The 23365-nt window shown below is 36.8% G+C and overlaps 3 non-coding genes and 1 pseudogene across 3 annotated transcripts; all 4 read left to right on the top strand.

The window, feature by feature from the left end:
* The first annotated feature begins 17528 nt into the window (after window positions 1-17528).
* Window positions 17529-17672, top strand: LOC145110046 (U4 spliceosomal RNA; annotated as a pseudogene).
* A 323-nt stretch (window positions 17673-17995) lies between these two features.
* On the top strand, window positions 17996-18191 carry LOC145109995 (U2 spliceosomal RNA). The gene has a single exon (XR_013709388.1). It is a non-coding gene; the product is annotated as a U2 spliceosomal RNA (small nuclear RNA).
* Window positions 18192-18942: 751 nt separating this feature from the next.
* Window positions 18943-19106, top strand: LOC145110609 (U1 spliceosomal RNA). Its single transcript, XR_013709975.1, has one exon. It is a non-coding gene; the product is annotated as a U1 spliceosomal RNA (small nuclear RNA).
* Window positions 19107-21645: 2539 nt separating this feature from the next.
* On the top strand, window positions 21646-21809 carry LOC145110659 (U1 spliceosomal RNA). The gene has a single exon (XR_013710022.1). It is a non-coding gene; the product is annotated as a U1 spliceosomal RNA (small nuclear RNA).
* The last annotated feature ends 1556 nt before the right edge of the window (window positions 21810-23365 follow it).

Here is a 23365-nt window from a genome sequence, read left to right as displayed (position 1 = left end):
TTCAACATCTACTTTTTTATTGGTTCTTTCATTATTTTCAGATAAACTAAATATGAAAATAAAAATTAAAGACGATATGTTACAAAGCGGTTCTTTCAAAATTGACGATTTGTTCAAGGTGTAGAATTTTGTTTATGGAAGAACGTGTTGACCAAGGGACTCCGAGTCACATTTTTCCTTTCCCATTCTTTTTAATATGAACTTTCTCTCTACATATTAATCATGAGAGCTTCTCTTGTAGCACCTCTCCCTTGCTATGTTGGTTACTCTATCTGGATCGGGCCTTTTAGGAATGGCACAACAAAAAATGTAACCTTTACCGGCGACAAAAATCGTCGCAATTGATGCCACTTGTTGTCGCTAAAGGTATTAGCGACGACATGTCGTCTCTAACGGGTCGTCGCTATTACCTCGTAGCTAATACTCGTTTGTCGTCGCTAATACCTGTCGTCTCTAATACTCGTAAGTCGTCGCTATTGATGTCGTCTCTATTGACTTTCCGGCCACCGGACGGAGTTTTTCCGGCAAAGCTTCCCGGAGTTATGCGTCATCGCAATTGGTCCATGTCGTCCCTAAAGGTGTCGCTGCTAAGGTTTTTTTTTTTTTTTTTTTTTTTTTTTCGAAAAAAACATATTTTTTATAATATTAGTTTATATGTATTATAAAATGCAAATTTGATAAAAATACACAAATAAATACATACCACACTACATAAAACATCAAATATACCATATTACATATATCTAATAAATCCCAAATAAACATCTAATATATCATCCATAAACCATCTAGTAAATCCCAAATAAACATCATCCATAACATAAAACAAGAATTACTATGTGTCTTCGTCTTCCCCATTGTTGTTTTCCTCGTTGTTGATTTGATTTTTAAACGAGCGGATAATGTCTCCAATGGCCGTCACAAATGTCGGGTTTTGAAGAAAAGCATTCACATCAACATCCTACAATTAAGTCGCAAACACATTAAGTCATTAACAATTTAACAAACTATCAAACCATCAAAGCACAAAATGAATTAAATCGTTAACAATTTAACAAACTATTAAACGACCAAATCAATTAAGTCTTTAACAATATAACAAACTACCGAGCTCCCAAAAATTACTACAAATACATTAAGTTCTTAACAATATAAAAAAGCTACTAAATTCTTTAAGAATTTAACAAGTACTTGTGTTAGTTGCGGTGCTTGTGACTGTGACTGACATTGGATGGAACACTTGTACCCGCAGCTGAAGAAGGTTTAGGCCTAATGCCTCTCACATGCCCCCTTCGTGTACCCAACAACCCGAAATTAATTTATAAATCAATTTCGGGCGGACATTTCTATGCTTTTGATGTATTAAAAAGAAGAGACTTAAACTAAAAAAAACTTACTTTTTTATTATAGCATTGTACTTTAGCGTCTTAATTTTGATTTTTATTTTTTATTATGGCATTGTACTTTCAACGATATTATATATTTGTTATTTATATCATTTTTTTTTCCATATTTTGATTTTTAATCTCAACTTATTTTTGTTTTTATTTTTCTATTTTGAGTAAATTATAACTTAGTAGATTTAGCGTCTTAATTTTTCATTTTTATTTTTTCTTATAACATTGTAGTTCAAACGATATTATATATTTGTTATTTATATCATCTTTTTTTTTTTTTCCATATTTTGATTTTTAATCTCAACTTAATTTTGTTTTTATTTTTCTATTTTGAGTAAATTATAACTTAATAGATTTAGCGTCTTAATTTTTCATATTTATTTTTTATTATAGCATTGTACCTTAAATGATATTATATTTTTGTTATTTATATCATCTTTTTTTTTCCATATTTTGATTTTTAATCTCAACTTATTTTTGTTTTTATTTTTCTATTTTGAGTAAATTATAACTTAGTATATTTAGCGTCTTAATTTTTATTTTTTCTTATAACATTGTACTTTAAACGATATTATATATTTGTTATTTATATCATCTTTTTTTTTCCATATTTTGATTTTTAATCTCAACTTAAATTTGTTTTTATTTTTCTATTTTGAGTAAATTATAACTTAATAGATTTAGCGTCTTAATTTTTTATTTTTATTTTTATTATAGCATTGTACTTTAAATGATATTATATATTTGTTATTTATATCATCTTTTTTTTCATATTTTGATTTTTAATATCTACTTATTTTTGTTTTTATTTTTCTATTATAATACTTTAAAAAGACATTGTAATTTATAACATTCTTTTTTCAATTATAACTTCCTATCATAACATACATATACATCCAATAATAACATATTTTATCATAACATACAATATACACACATACAAATGCACTTAAACATAAATTTTTACATATAAATACCTACATTTTCACATAAAAATGCCTACATTTCATATACATACATTTTTTATGCTAGTTTCAACATCTACTTTTTTTTATTGGTTCTTTCATTATATTAAGATAACTTAAATCTGAAAATAAAAATTAAAGACGATATGTTACAAAGCGGTGCTTTCAAAATTGACGATTTGTTCAAGGTGTAGATTTTTTTTCTAAATAAGGAAGAACGTGTTGACCAAGTGACTCCGTGACACATTTTTTCCTTTCTCGTCTTTTCAATATGAACATTCTCTCTACATCTTAATCATGAGAGCTCCTCTTGTAACACCTCTCCCTGGCTATGTTGGTTACTGATCTATCTGGATCGGGCTTTGTAAGAATGTATCACTTCAACAACTGAAACCCACTACACTTTGGGTTGTTTGTAACCGTAAAAGAAATATGTGATTTCCCAAAGTTTCTGTATTGAGACAAATATGGCTCATAAGTGTCGGCTTATCTGACATCTAAAATAATATCAAACACCTGGTCGCATTAAACAAGTGTAGAACCAACCAACGAAACGGATTAAAAACTAGGATGCATAAATACGATAACAATGCCTACAAAACAGGAAAAAAAACATGTTCCTAAGATAAGAAACTGAAAATGACAATTAGTCAACACATGAGACACGGGCTTCTAATTAAAAATTTTCCACCATCAGGGACACGCTCGGAAAAAAATATTTCGGAGCCTCTAAGATATAAAAAATTTAGGCCCTAAGACTATAACAAGAATAACGGATGTACAAAATACTAAGATGTGTCCCTTTATCCAATTAAATCTAACATGTCTAAGTCCACCATTTCATTATTTATCTCGTGAAACTCTTATTTAAACTATATTTTAATATCAGCAATTCTCTGATTCCGATTAATGAACATCGCATAATAACTTCCAAAATGCACGTCCAAATAATTTTTATCATTAAAATTTCGCATCCTAACAGTCTTTAATATGTTACCACCAACTCCCAATCATGATTAATATTCATGGATTCAAGATTTCTAATCGTGATGAAAAACATGTCATCTTTTATCTTGCCATCGTTGGCCAATAATCACAATGTGCATTCGTAGGTGCACACATAGAACACACCAAAAATGTACTTAACTATTTTGTTTCTTTGGTATTTTCATAAAGAGAAGCAGCTTGTTGGCTCAACTTTTTTTAGCACGTATGGTCGGACTGTAGATGTAAAATCTCTTGATGTGGTTCCGACTAGTGTCTTAATGGATAATATTTTCAATTTTATCCATTGAGATGCTCCAAATAATAAAGATCTAAACCCCTAATTCATAAAATGCCCAAAAACTTACTTTTCCTCATGCACGGAGTAAAGAGAACACCACCAATTCCTAGATCTATGAATGAAGAAAATGAAGCTTATATCTTTATGACTTTCAAGGGTCCCGGTGGTGTATGAGGGCTGACCTCTTTAGATGTAAATCTTTAATGACCAATCTTTCAAGAACGTACACTTCACTCTAAAACCACCAAAAACATACCAAAAGAAGATGAGAGGTGTAACGCCGTAAATTTTCAAACAATTTTTTTTTCATAAAATTAAAAAAAAATATTTCATTCCCAAAAAATCACAAAAATCCCACAAACATCAAGTTATCAAAACACATGTCCCAAAACTTTTTATAACACAAATTCAGGATCCTCAAAAACATATCTCCGACTCGTGTGTGTGTACAATCAAGCCGGTGCCTTCCCGTGATTCTGAGAGGTACCTGAAACACATAAAACATAACACGGTAAGCACGAGGCTTAGTGAGTTCCCCAAAATACCACACATATCTCATTATCCTCTCATGGCTATGCTCAAAATAAGACCCTCCGGTCAATGTGTCTCAGTAGGACTCTTCGGTCCTACAACACGGGTGGACCCTCCGGTCCTAACTCAGTAAGCTCAGAATAATGCACGGCATAAATCACATAGACATAATGCAGGATATCATAATACTCAATATAAGCACATAAGACCCTCCGGTCACACAAAGGTTACCCCTCTAGGTAAGTATAGTGAGAAGACTCACCTCGTAATCAAGTAAGTAATGATCGCGTACACGAATCTCGAACTAGCCTCCGCCTAACACATAAGATAATAATATCTAATCAACACTTAAATCACGACTCGAAATAAACTAGGTTAATCTCCCTCTCAAACTCATTGAATGGGTAAAAGACCATTTTACCCCTCCACGGTCCTCACACTCCCTGCCTTGACCAACCCTAAAGTCAACAAAAGTCAACACTCGAGTCAACTGTACATGTCGAGTCAACTGTCCATGTTGACCCGACTCGCCGAGTGCATCTATGTGACTCGCCGAGTCCCCCTTGTTCCTTCAGAACCTCGCGAAAACCCAACTCAACTCGTCGAGTTGTCTCGTCAACTCGCTGAGTTACCGATGTTCAGACTCATCGGGGAAAACCCTAGCCGACTCGTCGAGTCAGCTCTTTGACCCGTCGAGTCCCTTAAGTCAAATTCTCGTTCAGACGTTTTAAGGCAGATCATTCACTCCAAACTCTAGATCTAGCCTCTCAAGGGTGGAATGTCACGTAAAGCTTCGATCTGTACGTTCATGCATGGCATGTTTGCTCCATAATGCCAATTAAAAGCTCTAGCCAAGGTGTTTAATCACAATAACTCTTTATGGATGGATAAAGTTGGGACCTTTGGACTCTATGGACCTCACAAGGTCCAGATCTGATGTCTCAATGCTTGGCAAGCACAAGTCATACCAAATCTCAAGGAAATATGGAAAAAGCCCCAAAAGTTTCTCATTAACAATATCTAAACAACATGATGAGCAAGGTGACGACTTTTACCTTCCAACAGAAGCTCCAAGTGAATGAATACTGGATCTCACAGACTTTCCTCGTTCCTTGCTTGAATCTCACTTCTTCTTCCAATGTTTCACCAAAACACTCAAATATTAGCTTTATCACTCTCTCTTAGCTCAATGGCTGATTAGGGTTTCTCTCAGGGAAGTAGGGTAGCTGGTGAGGCGGAAATGAGGACATAAGTTTCCTTAAATAGGCCCCAAACCTGGGGAGTTAGGGTTTCCTCACACAGCGCCAACTCGACGAGTCGCCATCTTTGACTCGTCGAGTCGGTTTTTTAACCCGCGTGCTCAAATCCAACTCTACTCGGTGAGTCGAACACACAACTCTCTGAGTCACTCATTATTTCCCATAAATAAATAAATGTAATACCTAGGAGTCGGGATGTTATAATTCTCCCCCACTAGAATCAAACTTCGCCCTCGAAGTCATGCTTCGGAAATAACTCTGGATACTGCTCTCACATCTCGGACTTCGGCTCCTAAGTCCACTCGGACCCTTTCCGATGTTGCCACTGGACCTGAACCAGGAGCACCTCTTTGTTCCTCAGAACCTTCACCTTCCGATCAAAGATGGCAACCGGTCTCTCGATGTAATTTAGGCTCGCATCAACTTGAATGTCCTCTAATGATATCACCGCCATCTCATGGGCTACACACTTCCTCAACTGAGACACGTGGAAGGTGTTATGGATTTGGCTCAACTCTACAGGTAGCTCTAGCCGGTAAGCTACCTTACCCACTCTGGCGGTCATTCTGAAAGGAACGATGTATCTAGGGCCCAACTTGCCCGGTTTCCTGAATCGGATCACCCACTTCCACGGGGATACCTTCAGGAGGACAAAATCTCCAACCTGGAACTCTAGCTCTGATCATCGTCGGTTTGCATAACTCTTCTGGCGACTCTGGGTTGTCAGAAATCTCTGTCTGACCTGATGAATCTGATCGGTCTTCTTCAGCACTATCTCAGTGCCATCTATCACTCGTTGCCCTACCTCTCCCCAACAGATGGGAGTCCGACACCTCCTCCCGTATAGAAGCTCAAAGGGAGGCATGCCAATGATGGAATGGTGGCTGTTGTTGTATGAAAACTCAACCAAGGGCAAATAGGTGTCCCAACTTCCTCCGAAGTCCATAACACATGCACGCAGCATGTCCTCAAGCGTCTGAATCGTCCGCTCACTCTACCCGTCTGTCTGTGGGTGGTAAGCTGTGCTGAAGTGCAGCCGGGTACCCAACTCCTCAGGAAACTTCTTCTAGAACCTGGAAGTAAAATGCACATCCCGATCTGACACTATCAATGTCGGCACCCCATGTCGTGCCACCACCTCTCGAACATAAATTTTGGCTAATTTCTCTGCAGAAGAGCTCTCACTGATAGCGGGGAAGTGAGCACTCTTCGTCAACCGATCTACAATCACCCATATCGCGTCTACCCCACGCGCGGTACTCGGTAGCTTGGTGATGAAATCCATGCTGATCTGTTCCCACTTCCCACTGGGGAACCTCTAAAGGCTGTAGTTGACCATGGGGTCGCTGGTGCTCTGCATTGACTCGACGACAGGTCAACCATCTCTTGACTACCCAAGCCACATCCCTCTTCATACAGGGCCACCAATAACCCTTTTCATATCCAAATACATCTTAGTGGCCCCAGGTACTTCAGGCTCTTATGGTCCGTGTATATGGTACACCAGACACCATAAAGATAGCGGCGCCAAATCTTGAGGGCGAACACCACCTCCCCCAACTCCAAATCATGGGTGGGATACCTCGTCTCATGAGGCTTCAGCTGCCTCGACGCACATGCTATCACGTGACCCCTCTGCATCAACACTGCACCCATCCCTGAAATAGACGCGTCATAATCGACTACGAAGTCCTCCACTCCCTCCGAAAGGGCTAACACCGGAGCTTCGCACAACCTCTGGCGAATAGTCTCGAATGATGCCTGCTGATCAGGCCCCCAAACAAAAGTAACGCCCTTCCGAGTCAATCTGGTGAGAGGGACCACAATCTTGGAGAAATCCTTAATAAATCTCCGATAGTATCCGACCAATCCCAGAAAAATCCTGATCTTGGATGGGGATCTCGACACCTCCCATCACATAACTGCCTCAATCTTGGCCAGATCGACCAAAATTCCATTATGATTTACGAGGTGTCCCAGGAACTGGATCTCTTGTAACTGGAAATCACACTTGGAGAATTTGGCATATAGCCTCTCCGACCTCAATACCCCAAGAACCTCTCGTAGATGCTCCTCATGCTGCTCTCTGGAACTCGAATACACCAAGATGTCATCAATGAACACGATCACCGACCGGTCCAATATAGGCTTGCACACCCGGTTCATGAGATCCATGAACACTGCTGGTGCGTTGGTGAGCCCGAAAGGCATCACCATAAACTCGTAATGCCCATAACAAGTTCTAAAGGTTGTCTTCTGAATATTCTCCTCGCATACTCTCATTTAGTGAAATCTAGATCTCAAATCAATCTTGGAAAACCAAGATGCCCCCTGCAACTGATCGAATAAATCGTCGATCCTCGGAAGTGGATAACAGTTCTTGACCGTTAGCTTGTTCAACTCCCGGTAATCAATACACATCCGGTGTGAACCATCTTTTTTCTTGACAAAAAGGATCGGTGCTCCCCACGGTGAGCTACTCGGTCTGATAAAACCCTTCCCCAGTAGCTCCTAGAGCTGTGAGGATAACTTCTGCATCTCTGGTGGCGCAAGGCGATAAGGTGCCTTGGCAATAGGAGCCGCTCCCGGAACCAAATCAATCTGGAACGGCACATGCCTCTCGGGAGGCACACCCAACAAATCCTTGGGGAAAACATTCGGAAACTCGCACACTATCAGAACCTCGGTGGTAGAACTCGGCCTCTCTGTGGGAACCTGCGTATCCATCACATACATCAAAAAACCCATACAGCCCTAATGTATACTCTGTCTTACTCTGGCAGCAGAGCAGAAAGCTGACCCAGATCTGGTACCCTCTCCATACATTATAAGCACTTCCCCACTGGGGTCTCGTATAGTCACCAACTGACGCTCGCATTCGATCACTGCTCCAAAACGGCTCAACCAATCCATGCCCACGATGACACAGACATCACCCATCGCTATCGGCACCATACCTATTGGGAACTCGACACCAAAAATCTCCAACACACATCCTCAGAATACATCAGTAGCAAAAACCGCATGCTCGTCAGCTATGGAAACCCTCAGAGGTCGACTCAACGCCTCACGTCGGATACTGATGTTGCGACTAAAATCTAAAGACACGAAGGATCGACTCGCACCCGAGTCAAATAACACCAAAGCAGGTACAGAACTCACAAGAAATGTACCTAAATACAACACAGATTAAGCACAATAAATCTCAAATAAATAGATATGGAAATGCGTGCCAGCCACGACATCAGGTGCTGTGCGGACCTCCTCCACTGTCAGCTGAAAAGCTCTCCCACAAGCCCTCGAAGCCTCGGCCTTCACCGGCCGACTATCAATATCACACAAAGTAATAGGAGTGGAACCCTGGGCTGATCCCTGAACAAGCTGAGGGCACTCGGCCTTCCGATGGCCGGTCTGATTGCAGTGAAAGCAAACTGCAAATCCCTTGGGGCAGTCCTTCGCCATATGCCCCTCTTTGCCACATTTGTAGCAAATCCCCGTCCGGCAAGATCCCTCATGACTCTTGACGCACTTGCCACAAATGCAGCCCTTCTGGCCTCTTGATCTCGAATCAGCGGGCTTAGCCCGCTTAGCTGCCGGCTGTGACTGCGCCTCCCATCGGTCTCTCCCCTGAGACTCCGCCTCCTCCCTGGCCTGAGTCTCCTCCCTCCTCTTGGAATTTGCCTGAAGCTTGGCAAATGTCCGATAAGACGAGTTCACCATGAACTCTCGAATATCCCTCCTCAGAATGCTCAAATACCGGCTCATGCGTGCCTGCTCAGTAGATACGTGCTCAGGGAAGAACAACGCCCTCTCGTGAAACATCCTCGTAATCTCCGTCACCGACTCTGTCTTCTGCTTGAGAGACAGAAACTCTTAGGCCAACCGTTCCCTCTCCACCGGGGGAACATACTCATCTCGGAACATCAGCGTAAACCTCTCCCATGACACTGCAGTATGCTTTGCAGGAGTAAAACTGGTTGTCACAAATATCCACCAGTCCTTCGCTCCCATGACACTGCAGTAGCATCCTGTACTGTGAAAGGATTTATGCATTATAGAAAGGTATGGATTGTGTTGTGTTGTGTTGAGAGGGATGTTGATTAGGGTTACTGCAACTCAGTAGGTCGATGGATGATTACCTTCAAGCCCCTATGGTGTTGGTCGCGAGTCTTTAGGCCTATGATGGAATGAAGGCAAGATCGGCGTGGTATCGGTGGGACCCGGTAGACATTTTATTGAGACTCTTAGGTCTCGGATCATTAGTATTATTGGCATGGTTAGGTGTTCGTGTATTTTTGGCAGTCGAGAGACTTAGTGACCAGCTCTGTTTGGATCATGTGGACAATAAAATTTTATTGAGAGTATTAGTTACGCATCATATGTCTATTGATAAATGGTTGCATTTGTGGGATTTTATTAGGAGCTAGATTGCATAGATGAGTCTTGGATCTAAAACTTAGGGTTGTGAGGATGGTTGATATGTCTCGAATGATTTGTCAAGTGGTTGTACGCCTAATCTGATGAGGGATGTATATGCAACATGAGATTCTTGGATGGACCATCAATATGCTCTTGGGATCAGTGGTTTGGTGATGACTTGTCAGGAAGTCAAGTAGGTATTTAATATTTTTGGGCACAACTTATGGATTTGGGATTGGTCAGAGTTCATGATCAATATGTTTTGAGTTTTCATTCGGAATGGTTTGGTGGTGTTCCTAGTCAAGGACTAGAGGTAGGTACGTCAAATAGATGATAATCAATCTTAAGGTATGGTTCCTGGAGTTTAGACTTATGGGTTCCTAGTTTTGCGGAGTTTACTAATGGAAGTAGTTTGTAATCCTAATTTTTGAGAAGTTTTCCTCTTTGAGTGGTTGTCGTTGTGATTTGGGTCTTACAGTTAGGGAGAGAAAGATAGTGGTTGTGGTTGAGTATTTTCAAGTTATTGAGTTGTTTGTTGACAACTGTGGGTTTTCGAGCAATCTCTCGACTTATATATATAGATGCCTTGATTTTGGAAAGGGTAGAAGAATCTTATGGAATATGTTGGTGTTGTTTTTAGAGATTCTAACCAAGACGAATTTTGAGGACGAAATCCAATTTTAGTGGGGGAGAGTTCTAACATCCTGTTTCGAGAAGTTTCTTATTTCGAGATTATGGATAATAAATGGAATAAGAAGAGGCCTTGGGCTTCAACTGAATAGGGTTTAAAACTTATTGGATGTGGATAATATTGGTTATGTGATCTAAGCCTTGGCTTGTGTTTTGAAGTCAAACGGTAAAATGGGATAAGTAGTATTATGGACTTTATCCATGGATTATGGTTTTTATTTCAACATGTGTTAATCCAATTTTAACTAGATATCAATGTGGGGCTTGTCAAGACCTTTCGATCTTGCTATCTAGTTCCTTAGATATTTTTCATTTGGGGGGTTTTGGCACTTTTGGTCCATTTCATGGGTAACCTTGGAGTTGAGTGAACTCCAACATCTTTGATCAGTTTAGAATGATTTTTGGACCTCGCGGACTAAGAAAGTTATGATCTTTTGCCTTCCCTTCGAGCCATGCAAGTTATCTTGGCACTTTAGGTAATTTTGGTGTATTAAAGTTTAGATCTTGATAGTTGGTGACATTATTATGGATAAAGTTGGAAACTTTATCCATCTAAACTTCATGTTGATTTAGATCTGAAGGATGGAGACTTGGACTTAATGGATTAAGTTAAGAAAGATGCATTTTGGGTCCCTTTGTGACTTAAAGTCTACATCTTGGTGGTTTGAACCTTCATAATTGATAAAGTTAGAAACTTTATCCATTAAGACCTTGGAAAGGATCAAATTTGAGCTTTGGAGCTCTTGAAATCGGAAGAAAGTGGATTAAGCCCGTTTGTGTTGTTCAGACCAATCCCCACAGCGTGGCCTTTAGGTGAGTTTTCTCACTATGCCTATGGGTCGAAGGCACTAAGGCCGAACCATTGATTATTTTATGTACTTGATGTAGGATCATTATATGATTAATTGTTATTTTCATATGTCGACATATTTGGAAGGTTGGGTTGAGGCGGGAAGCGAACAAACCCGAATGGTTGGGTTGAGGTATTGGGCCAACAAACCCATGATTTTCGGATGGGTATTTAGGAAATTCGCTAAGGATTGGCTTACAGTTTGATTTCATGGTTTCGGGTATTTCAGATGATCGGAGGAAGGCAAAGGCGTGATTGTGCACATCATCATTGGATATTTTATGGATACATGAGTTTCGGATACTCTGATTTACGATTATGGCTTTTTGGAAACAATATTTTTTATGACTTTTGGATTCGGTTGTTTATTATCTTTATTTTGCATTTTCCTTCAGGTTCTTCTGATCATATGACTTGTGTGGTGATGAAATGAAGATGCTATCTTAACACCAATGACAAATCCAAAAAACAAAAAAAAACAAACATACACATGGTCACATGGACGCTGGTTGATTTAGTGGTGTTGGGTTTGTGAAATTAATAGTGTTTTCACTAGGTAATTAGTAATTACCATTAATACCAGAATTACCCTTTGAGTTGCATGGATCCCATGGTGTCCTAAGCCATCTTAAATCTTTATGTGAGACAAAGGGCTCAAGTGTCATTTGTGTAGCCGAAGGATCTGGTCAGGTTACTCAAAATTTTAAAAGTGTTATTTTTATTTTCTAGTTTTTTATTGTTTTTTTTTTAATTTAGAGTTTTTTTGGAGAAAGAAAACGAGAAAAATGCGTTTGTGAATGCTACATATAGCTAACTTTAATTTTCTATAGTTTTTGTCCCTATAGTTTTGGTCATTGTATGGTTTTTGTCCCTCTAATAGTTTTGGTCCATGTTGCCACAGTTTTGCTCCTTGTGTTTTTGTCTAATTTATTATTTTTATCCCTATAACAGGTTTGGTCCAGGATGTATTGTTTCTAATCTTTTGCTTCTTGATCATATCCTTATGTAATTGTATCCCTATAACAGTTTTGGTCCAGTCTGTCGAACGTTTTTAGTAATATTGTTCTCTGTGTTTTATTTGAACACGTGGGAGGTATGTTTTTTTTTATGTAATCATAATTAAATATAAAAAATAGATTATATTTATATGAATCATATTTCCCACATTAGATTTCATCTTCCTTAACATGGACATTCCATTTTTATACCCATTTTTATTATATTCAATAACAACTATTTATGTAGAGATTTGAAGTATCTTTGGATACAGGCGTTTTAGGCCTGCAACTTTTTTATTTTGTTTCTGAAGTTGCTTGGTTTTTAATTTCTCATAAATTGGTTTGTTGAGTTTTATAAATAAACTCTCAAGCTTGATCAAGAGTCAAACCTTCATGTACTTAACATGAGATACTTACATTATGCTTTATGTTTAGTTGTTTACTAACAACATGCGATCTAAATTTAAAGACCATGCAAAATTTTATCTTCTTTATTTTTGTTGTTGTTGATGATATTATTGTCGTATTAAGTCTTTCAATATATCTTTTTTTATCGTTTATTATATAAAGTTTATATTATTGTCAATTGGAATGGAACAGAGTAGTTCTCACGGAATGTGATTCTTTCTCTTTGGCTTAATTTTATTCCATGGGGGATGAGAGGTGCTTTATTCCATTCCTTGATGGAACGGAATGATATATTTATAACTATTAATTACTTTAATTTATTAAATATTCAATAACACCATTTTTTCGTAAAATTGATAAAACTCTAATTAAATTAGTTTTAGTCGGTTTCAAACAATAACTAAATATATTATTTTAATGTAATTCTATTTTGAGATTTCAGGGTATTTAATCTAATTTAAAATTTTACTTTTGTGATTTGTTATCGATATCTCGATACTTGATCAAAGTTCAATTTAATAAAATATTGTTATTGTACTGATTTATCAATTTAATGTCTTTTACTTTTCCAGATGTACTAAAAAGCAAAATGTTTGAATGACTCATTTCATTCCTTCAAACCAACCAAACATAATAATGGAATGTAATGACCGTGTTCCATTACCTTGCTCATTTCTTTGCTTTTGTTCATTCTATTCCATCATACCAGACAAATCATAATTGATACCAGAAGAATTCATTTTTTATTTACAAAAAAAAAGATAATTGCTTGGTGGTAATGCATATTTTCCTGTTAATAAGCACAAGAAGGAACAACTTAGTGACAATGTGGTGTCCATGATGCAATCCCAACAACATTTTCCAGTACAATCTTAATTTATTAACAATTTAATAAAGCAAATTTTAATTTTATAAACTAGCCAACAAATAATATTTTATTATCTAGGATTCCCAGCTGGGAATATCAGGTGGATTCGGTTTGGGAGGTGCATATTCATAACATCAACAACAACAACAACATGTTCCCATAAACGGTGGTGGGCTCTCATACTTTCCTGCAAACACTCAAGATCTCCATTTTCATGGTTCGGAGGTGGTGTTTACTCTCTTACAATCTTAATTTATTAATAGAGCTTTTGCTTGTGTTTTATGGTAAAAATCCATAAAACATGGAAGAATTCAATTTTGTCCATTCGAAATCCAAACATACCATGGAACAGAATCACGAGTTCCAATCCCATAGTTCTATAAACTTTTCAGCGCAATCTAAACAAATATGACACTATTTTTCCAGGCAAGGAACAACGGAATTCTTCCAACGGGATCACGACCTGTGAGCGTATTGGGTGGGTCCTATGATCAACTGTTTGCAACAATACCAACACTTCCAAAAACAATCCCAAATACACCTAGTTAGCCCCTTTAGAGACCAAGAACTAAAATCCCCTCAACCATCACAATCCTCTGCTGACCGATTCGGTTTATATTCGTCAAAGAAGAAACTACATTCGTGCATGCTTTGCAAATAGATATAAAATCTAAGAATATCTTTAGACCCCAGATCAGGGTCATTATCTGCACTTCTTGTGGAAGGCTCTACGAATACAACATCTAAAATTCCAGAACCTTCGTCAACGATAGAAGATTTGGAATGATTATTACTATTTGTTGTGAAGGTGGTAAGCAAGTCAAGCAAAGTAGCTCGAATGTTGTGAGGTGGTTAGCAAGTTCTTGTGGTACTACTACTATTTGTTTATGACTTTCATCTCCTTCACATTTGATGTATTACATTTATCTACTATTGGAATGATTATTTGTATGACATTAATTTTTTTCAATGGATTGTATTTTTTGTATATAATATTATATTTTGTATTATGAGACATTAAATGCTAATTTAATTTGAAAATAAGTAAATCTATATAAAATATTTTTTTTAACCATTTAAAATTATGATACACAAAAATGTGTGTCATCTACATTTATGATGGGGCTTTAATGATATGTATTTGCGTGTCGTTAACGCGTGTCATAAGGTTACGACATGCAGATGTGTGTCGTCTTCCTTTATGACAAAGCCTTCCTTGACACGCAATACGTGTCGTAAACGCGCATCGTAAGTTTACAATGCGCAAAAATGCATCGTCTTCCTTTATGACAGGGTCTTCCTTAACATGCATTTGCGTGTCATCTGTGGCTTTTACGACACGCAATGCGTGTCATTAAAGGGTATTTTTGGAGTAGTGACATCTATTATCTTGTTTAAGCATCATACTTTTTATCTCTTTGTCATTTTGACATCATGTTTTAAGTTTTATGATTATTCGTCCTCCAACATTATTACTTTATGTCATTGGAAACATTTATCGTTAAGTTTAAGTTGCTTAACATTTGATACATTCCAACGGTCTTGTACCTCACAACTTAACTCATATTGGGTGCTCACCTTGTAACTTAATTTCCATGTCGCATTACACATCACGCTCCACATAATAGTTATGACTTGTTTTATTACTAGAGTACTACTTGTACATAAGTCTCATTTGTCTTAACATTTGTTGCATAACATTTCTTATGTATGACCACAGTATATCATGACATACATTTTCCTTAAATTTCTACCTTAATCAAATTCCTTCCAAGCATTGCACTTTCATCTAATGGTTATAAGGTAGTGTACCTTGGTTTATTGCTTATTCAAACGATCGAAAATTCACCATTTACTTATTGCAATATTTTTATCATTCCGTAGACTAATTCCATGACTTTAAATCCGTTCACTCATTATATAATGCATAACATCACACTTTAATTCCCATTTAAGTATACTATTTTCAATATTTCTATTTTAAATAACTCATTATATCGGTTTCATGCATCATTCCATGCATAATATGCAACAAACTTTCCATAAAGTCCACACCCAATACCATTCTATCATCTTATCCTTATACATCTATTATCATATTTATGCATCATACTTTTTATCTCTTTGTCATTTAGACATCGTGTCTTATCTTTTATGATTATTCGTCCTCCAACATTATTACTTTATGTCATTGGAAATATATTTTTATGTGTCTTATTACAACTACCAGGTTTTCCATATAGTGGTATGTAAAGGACTACTTAAAAGTGCATTACACACAACCGTTTTTTAAATTCATTTTAAGGAATATGTTATTAATCATGAACTCCAAATACAAACATACCTAAAATCGTAATTTTCTGGATATTACATCTTTTATCTCCTCATTTGGCGTGAAATAATCCTCATTACTGAATTATGAATATCATAATGTTACATTTACTACTAAGAAATCGTGTGTCACCGTTTGCTTGTATAAGATATGGGTATTCCATTTCTTCACCAAATGTGATCGGGTGTCACAATAGATGTGTTACCCATATTTCCTATAATGACATGTTTCATGAACACAACAAGCACCTTAAGATTAATTGGCATTTTGTATTGATAATTTGTCACTAGAAGTATAGTTTGTCTATCTCCCACCTCCTCCATCCGCTAGCATACTTATGTATTTATTATAGCTTTTATCACCAGGGATGCTTCTCTACACTTCTTTCCATAAAATTATATAAAGACGTAAATCATAATAACTTTGAGGAGGGATGATACTGGTATGTATATTTCTTTTCTAAACGACATATATTAAGAAAAAATGAGCCCATGTTAGGCACATGCTAGCGAGGAAAAACATGTCATTTCAACAAATTACATATTCAAGCTAGATGAGTTTAACCAAGTACACCTATCCAAATTAATTTTTCTACTCCTTACCGAAATCCAATAAAACGCTTTCACAATACTGTTTTGAAAAAGAGTCTCCAGTTCTCCACACAGCCTTTCGAACGATAGATGATAATGATGTTTCTTAAATTCCATAGTTCCCACAAAAGCGAAGCAGACACAACAAACAAAAGAATTTTCTCTATATTTGACACCCGAAATGAGATATTACAGTGTCCAAGTCTTATATTCCATAGTTCCCCCACAACACATGACCCACGACCATCACATGAGAGGTAAATCGCATAATACAAACGAGCGAGGGATGATGCGTGGGTTCTAATCCCAACACCAACAATATAGGACTCCGCTTCTCAATGGATGGGCTCCCATTGCAGGGACTCCTTTAAATGATTGGGGTGGCTGGGCAACATATGGTTTTTTGTTACTTAGCTCAAGCTGGGTTTACATCTCGAATGTGAGAGTGTGCTGGTATTGGATCTTGGTGTCACAATGGAGGGCATCTGAAGAAAGAACACTCCAGAGGCTAAAAATGAATGGTCCGCGCGACATAACTAGAAAAAAGGAGAGCCTGTGTGGTCGTCTCCCTTAAAATCAAAGTCAATAGAGATATATATAAAAAATAGTAAAAAGCTGTTCACAAAACAAGAACGTTGTGAAGCATAAATAAATAAATAAAGTTGTCAATTAATTCTGAATTAGTTACCCACCGGCAATAAAAAACAAACGAAAAATAACAACTTGTCATTAAAGAATAATATATTTATTGCATGTGATTCAATTATAAACTTAAACTGAAAATAAAGGAGTTACACTTTGATGAGGTAGGTATATGATGATGCGTTTGTGTAGAGGGAGAAATTAAAGAGTTTTGTTAGTCCCACATCGGTAGGAAAGTAGAAGGTGTTGAAAGAGAGGGAGGAATAAAAGGTGAGGTGGACGAGCATTACAAGCATCTTTGCGCTTGGGGCAATGACGCAGCTAATGAGGTATTAACCGAGGCGCGTCAATTGCTGGTTGAAAACTATTTCCAAACCCCCTCTTTGGCCTTGGGTCTCCCTTGGCCATCGAGAATTTCTGGAAGGGTTTCCTTTGACTGGGAAGCCCTAAAAATTCTTAGTTTGTCAAAAGCTTTTATATCCTAATCCTCTTAATTAGATTAGATGGCCAAAGAGTAATATTTTCATGTAATTAAAAAAAAGTCGTTAGTAATTATGACAATAATATTTGTTTGTATGGTGATTTTTTTTGTATTTAAATATGGATAGTAATAGTATTTATGACCAATTAATATTTGGGAATTATACAGGAGACTAAATCAGTCAACACAGAAGTGAAGGTTCCCTCCCACATCGGGTGAGAGAAGATTACATACAAGATGGCAGTGGATATAGAAAGCAAGCCCCAAGAAAACGAAAAGCATACCTTTCTCGGCCTTTTGGCTAAGATCAAGTGTAGTATCTGTTCTTATCAGTTTAATATCTGATATGTAGGCCATCGGCCTACTCGATATTAATCTTATTTTTTATGGGGGAGAGTCCATCACAGTAGCTTGCTGCTGGGTCTCTCGAGTGTCGCCTTAGCGTTGCACTACAGCCTGGGCGTGGCGCACCCCTCCAATCCTAGTCCAAAACTACTTTAATAGACTTTACTTGTTACCTTGTTATGGCTAATAATGCTATCAATTTATTCGAACCAGGATCCAACATTCCAAAGAAGAGGTCGGAAGTGTTTAGCCTTGGCTTGGCACACCCGTAGCTCCAATGTAAGTTTAAAACTTATATATTGGCCTTTAATTAAGTCGTTTTCATGAGATAGGAAGCAAGCTTTTCCTGTGTTCGGAAGGCATATATAGTATAACAGATCCTGCTCAATTAGTAATAAGATGGTGATCAGTTTTCTCAACGTTTCCTGATCGCACTGTTCCTGTTACAAAATGGTTACACTTCATCTATAAATTGACATCGGTAATACTACAGAACAAATAAGCATATTATGTGGAATTTAATTATGACAAGTTTTTTTTTATCCAAATTAAGAAAACATTGTAATTCAGAAGCATGCATCAACTTTGTCTTAATCTTCATTTTTGGAATGGACTTCTCCCATTTACCACAATCAAAGATTACAATTCTTTTGAGAGGGAGAGACCGTATTGATCTAACAGGCCCAGACACACTTGAAATAATGCAATTATATAACTGCCACTTAATTGGCTGTGCGCTTTAATTTGCCCAGAGGATAGGGGAACTAATGGAACACTATAATATGTCTCATGTGATGTGAACCTGATCCCACATTGGAGGCTGAAGAAAGAAAACAGAAGCTGGATTGTTGCATAAAAGGTGAGGGCAGGAGAATGGAAAACTCACTTACCTGGACAGGGTCTATGGGCGATCAAGAAGGTCCATGGCCTAGGTTGGTGATCTCCATTGCACATTACGGAGAGGTGCCTGTCTAAGGTCGGCCCAAGTTGGTCGAACCTATGTCATAATTTGTGCCAGTGGGGGCCTGCGTTCGCGCGGCCCCTACCAATATCCTAGTTTTAACATCTACTTTTTTTATTTTATTGGTTCTTTTATTATTTTCAGATAACTTAAATCTGAAAATAAAATTTAAAGAGGATATGTTACAAAGCAGTGCTTTCAAAATTGACGATTTGTTAAAGGTGTAGATTTTTTTTTTCTAAATAAGGAAGAACGTGTTGACCAAGTGACTCCGTGTCACATTTTTCCTTTCTCGTCTTTTCAATATGAACTTTCTCTCTACATCTTAATCATGAGAGCTCCTCTTGTAACACCTCTCCCTGGCTACGTTGGTTACTGATCTATCTGGACCGGGCTTTGTAAGAATGGGGAAATCGTAAAATACAAGGTAACACTTCAACAACTGAAATCCACTACACTTTGGGTTGTTTGTAACCGTAAAAGAAATATGTGATTTCCCAAAGCTTTCTGTATAGAGACAAATGTGGCTCATAAGTGTCGGCTTATCCGACGTCTAAAATAATATCAAACACTTGGTCACATAAAACAAGTGTAGAACCAACCAACGAAACGGATTAAAAACTAGGATGCATAAATACGATAACAATACCTACAAAATTGAAAAAAAAAACGTTCCAAGATAAGAAACTGTAAATGACAATTAGTCAACACATGGATACGAGTTTCTAATTAACATTTTTCCACCATCAGGGACACGCTCGGAAAAAATATTTCGGAGCCTCTAAAATATAAAAAATTTAGGCGATAAGACTAACAAGACTAACGGATGTAAAAAATACTAAAATGTGTCCCTTTATCCAATTAAATCTAATTAACATGTCTAAGTCCACCATTACATTATTTATCTCGTGAAACTCTTATTTAAACTATATTTTATTATCAGCAATTCTCTGATTCCGATTAATGAACATCGCATAATAACTTTCAAAATGCACGTCCAAATAATTTTTATCAATAAAAATTTCGCATCCTAACACTCTTTATTATGTTACCACCAACTCCCAATCATGTTTAATATTCATGGATTCAAGATTTCTAATCCTAATGAAAAACATGTCATCTTTTATCTTGCCATCGTTGGCCAATAATCACAATGTGCATTCGTAGGTGCACACATAGAACACACCAAAATGCACTTAACTATTTTGTCTCTTTGGTATTTTCATAGAGAGAAACAGCTTGTTGGCTTAACTTTTTTTTATCACTTATGGTCGGACTGTAGATGTAAAATCTCTGATGTGGTTCCCACTAGTGTCTTAATGGATAAAATTTTCAACTTTATCCATTGAGATGCTCCAAATAATAAAGATCTAAACCCCTAATTCATTAAATGCCCAAAAACTCACTTTTTCTCATGCACGGAGTAAAGAGAACACCACCAATTCCTAGATCTATGAATGAAGAAAATGAAGCTTAGATCTTTATGACTTTCAAGGGTCCAAGTGGTGTATGAGGGTTGATCTCTTTAGATGTAAATCTTCAATGACCAATCTTTCAAGAACGTACACTTCACTCTAAAACCACCAAAAACACACCAAAAGTGGATGAGAGGATAGAGAAGGAGCTTAACAAACCCTAAAAGGGAGGCTAGGGTTTCATAAGAATCGTTCATGGGTTGATGGAGGCTGAGAATGAAAACTCCCTAGGGGTTAATGTTCTTTAAATAGTTAGCAAACCTTAAAAAGACGTTCAACCCACGGGCTTGATGTCTCCTGTCCCCTTAATTTTTAAGTTACTAAATTTCAGCTAAATAAGCAGTTTAAGCCCGAACGAGCTACATATCGTGACTCGGGTGTTACACACAATTTATGTAAACCATATTTACTATCTAGATTCACCAATTACGATTAGTAAACATGACAATACAACTTTAAAATTGTGCATCCCTAAATCCCATATAATTCATATTGCATATAGAAATAACTTTTATTTTTGTTATCACTAATTCCAAATTCTGTTTTGTATTCATGGATTCAGTATTCCACTAATTGTGCAAAACTTGCCATTTCCATGTTGTTGTTGCGGGCCAATAATCACAATGCCCAACTATATCAACGCAAAAAATGGATCAAAATCTACTTGACTACTCGCTTCTTTTGTGTTTACATAGAAAGAATAAACAACTTTGTTGGTGGAAATTTTTATGTTTTCTTTTCTAGGAGTTCAAGCCTAACTCTATAAGTGAAATCTAAATGCCTAGTGAAAAAAAAAGATTACATGAAAAAATATGTGAAATATACAAAAAAATCACTAAAAACAAAGAGTGTTAGAAACTAACATCTAAACAAGGATTACCCTAATTAAGTGAAACAGATGTGGTTTTAGGATAACTTCCACATTGTACAATTAATTATCTTTGTCAAAAAAAGTTGTTTGAAAAAAATGGATATTTAGTTAAATTCCTTTGGTATTGTTTGAGTTTTTGAGAAAACGTGGCATAATGACAAATGGAACCTGCTCCCACATTGGAGGCTGAAGAAAGAAAACATCCCACATTGGAGGCTGAAGAAAGAAAACAGAAGCGGGATTGTTGCATAAAAGGTGAGGGCAGGAGAATGGAAATCTCACTTACCTGGAGAGGGTCTATGGGCGATCAAGAAGGTCCATGGCCTAGGTTGGTGATCTCCATTGCACATTACAGAGAGGTGCATGTCTAAGGTCGGCCCAAGTTGGTCGAACCTATGTCATAATTTGTGCCAGTGGGGGCCTGCGTTCGCGCTTTTTTTATTGGTTCTTTCATTATTTTTAGATAACTTAAATCTGAAAATAAAAATTAAAGACGATATGTTACAAAGCGGTGCTTTCAAAATTGAAGATTTGTTCAAGGTGTAGATTTTTGTCTAAATATGGAAGAACGTGTTGACCAAGGGACTCCATGTCACATTTTTCCTTTCCCATTCTTTTTAATATGAATTTTCTCTCTACATATTAATCACGTTCTCTTGTAGCACCTCTCCCTTGCTATGTTGGTTACTCTATCTGGACCGGGCCTTTTAGGAATGGCACAACAAAAAGTGTAACCTTTAGCGGCGACAAAAATCGTCGTAATTGATGCCACTTGTTGTCGCTAAGGGTATAAGCGACGACATGTCGTCTCTAACGGGTCGTCGTTATTACCTCGTAGCTAATACTCGTAAGTCGTCATTATTGATGTCGTCTCTATTGACTTTCCGGCAAAGCTTCTCGGAGTTATGTGTCGTCGCAATTGGTCCATGTCGTCCCTAAAGGTGTCGCTGTTTTTGTTTTTTTTTTTTTTTTTTTGAAAAAAAACATATTTTTTATGATATTAGTTTATATATATTATAAAATGTAGATTGGATAAAAATACACAAATAAATACATACCACACTACATAAAACATCAAATATACCATATTACATATATCTAATAAATCCCAAATAAACATCTAATATATCATCCATAAACTATCTAATAAATCCCAAATAAACATCATCCATAACATAAAACAAGAATTATTATGTGTCTTCGTCTTCCCCATTGTTGTTTTCCTCGTTGTTGACTTGGTTTTTAAACGAGCGGATAATTTCTCCAATGGCCGTCACAGATGTACGTCGAGTTTTGAAGAAAAGCATTCACATCAACATCTTACAATTAAGTCACAAGCACATTAAGTCATTAACAATTTAACAAACTATCAAACCATCAAATCACAAAATGAATTAAATCGTTAACAATTTAACAAACTATTAAACGACTAAATCAATTAAGTCTTTAACAATTTAACAAATTACCGAGCTACCAAAAATTACTACAAATACATTAAGTTCTTAACAATATAAAAAAGATACTAAATTCATTAAAATTTTAACAAGTAAGTGTGTTGGTTGCGGTGCTTGTGACTGTGACTGACATTGGGATGGAACACTTGTACCCGCAGCTAAAGAAGGTTTAGGCCTAATGCCTCTCACATGCCCCCTTTGTGTACCCAACAACCCGAAATTAAATTTTAAATGAATTTCGGGCGGGTATTTCTAGGCTTTTGATGATTTAAAAATAAGAGACTTAAACTAAAAAAAACTTACTTTTTTATTATAGCATTGTACTTTAGCGTCTTAATTTTGATTTTGATTTTGATTTTTTATTATGGCATTGTACTTTCAACGATATTATATATTTGTTATTTATATCATTTTTTTTCCATATTTTGATTTTTAATCTCAACTTATTTTTGTTTTTATTTTTCTATTTTGAATAAATTACAACTTAGTAGATTTAGCGTTTTAATTTTTTATTTTTATTTTTTCTTATAACATTGTACTTTAA

Source organism: Lactuca virosa, chromosome 4 (genome assembly GCF_052849685.1).
Source record: "Lactuca virosa cultivar CGN04683 chromosome 4, Lactuca_virosa_CGN04683_v6, whole genome shotgun sequence".
Lineage (NCBI taxonomy): Eukaryota > Viridiplantae > Streptophyta > Magnoliopsida > Asterales > Asteraceae > Lactuca > Lactuca virosa.
This window is presented reverse-complemented; position numbering and strand designations above follow the sequence as displayed.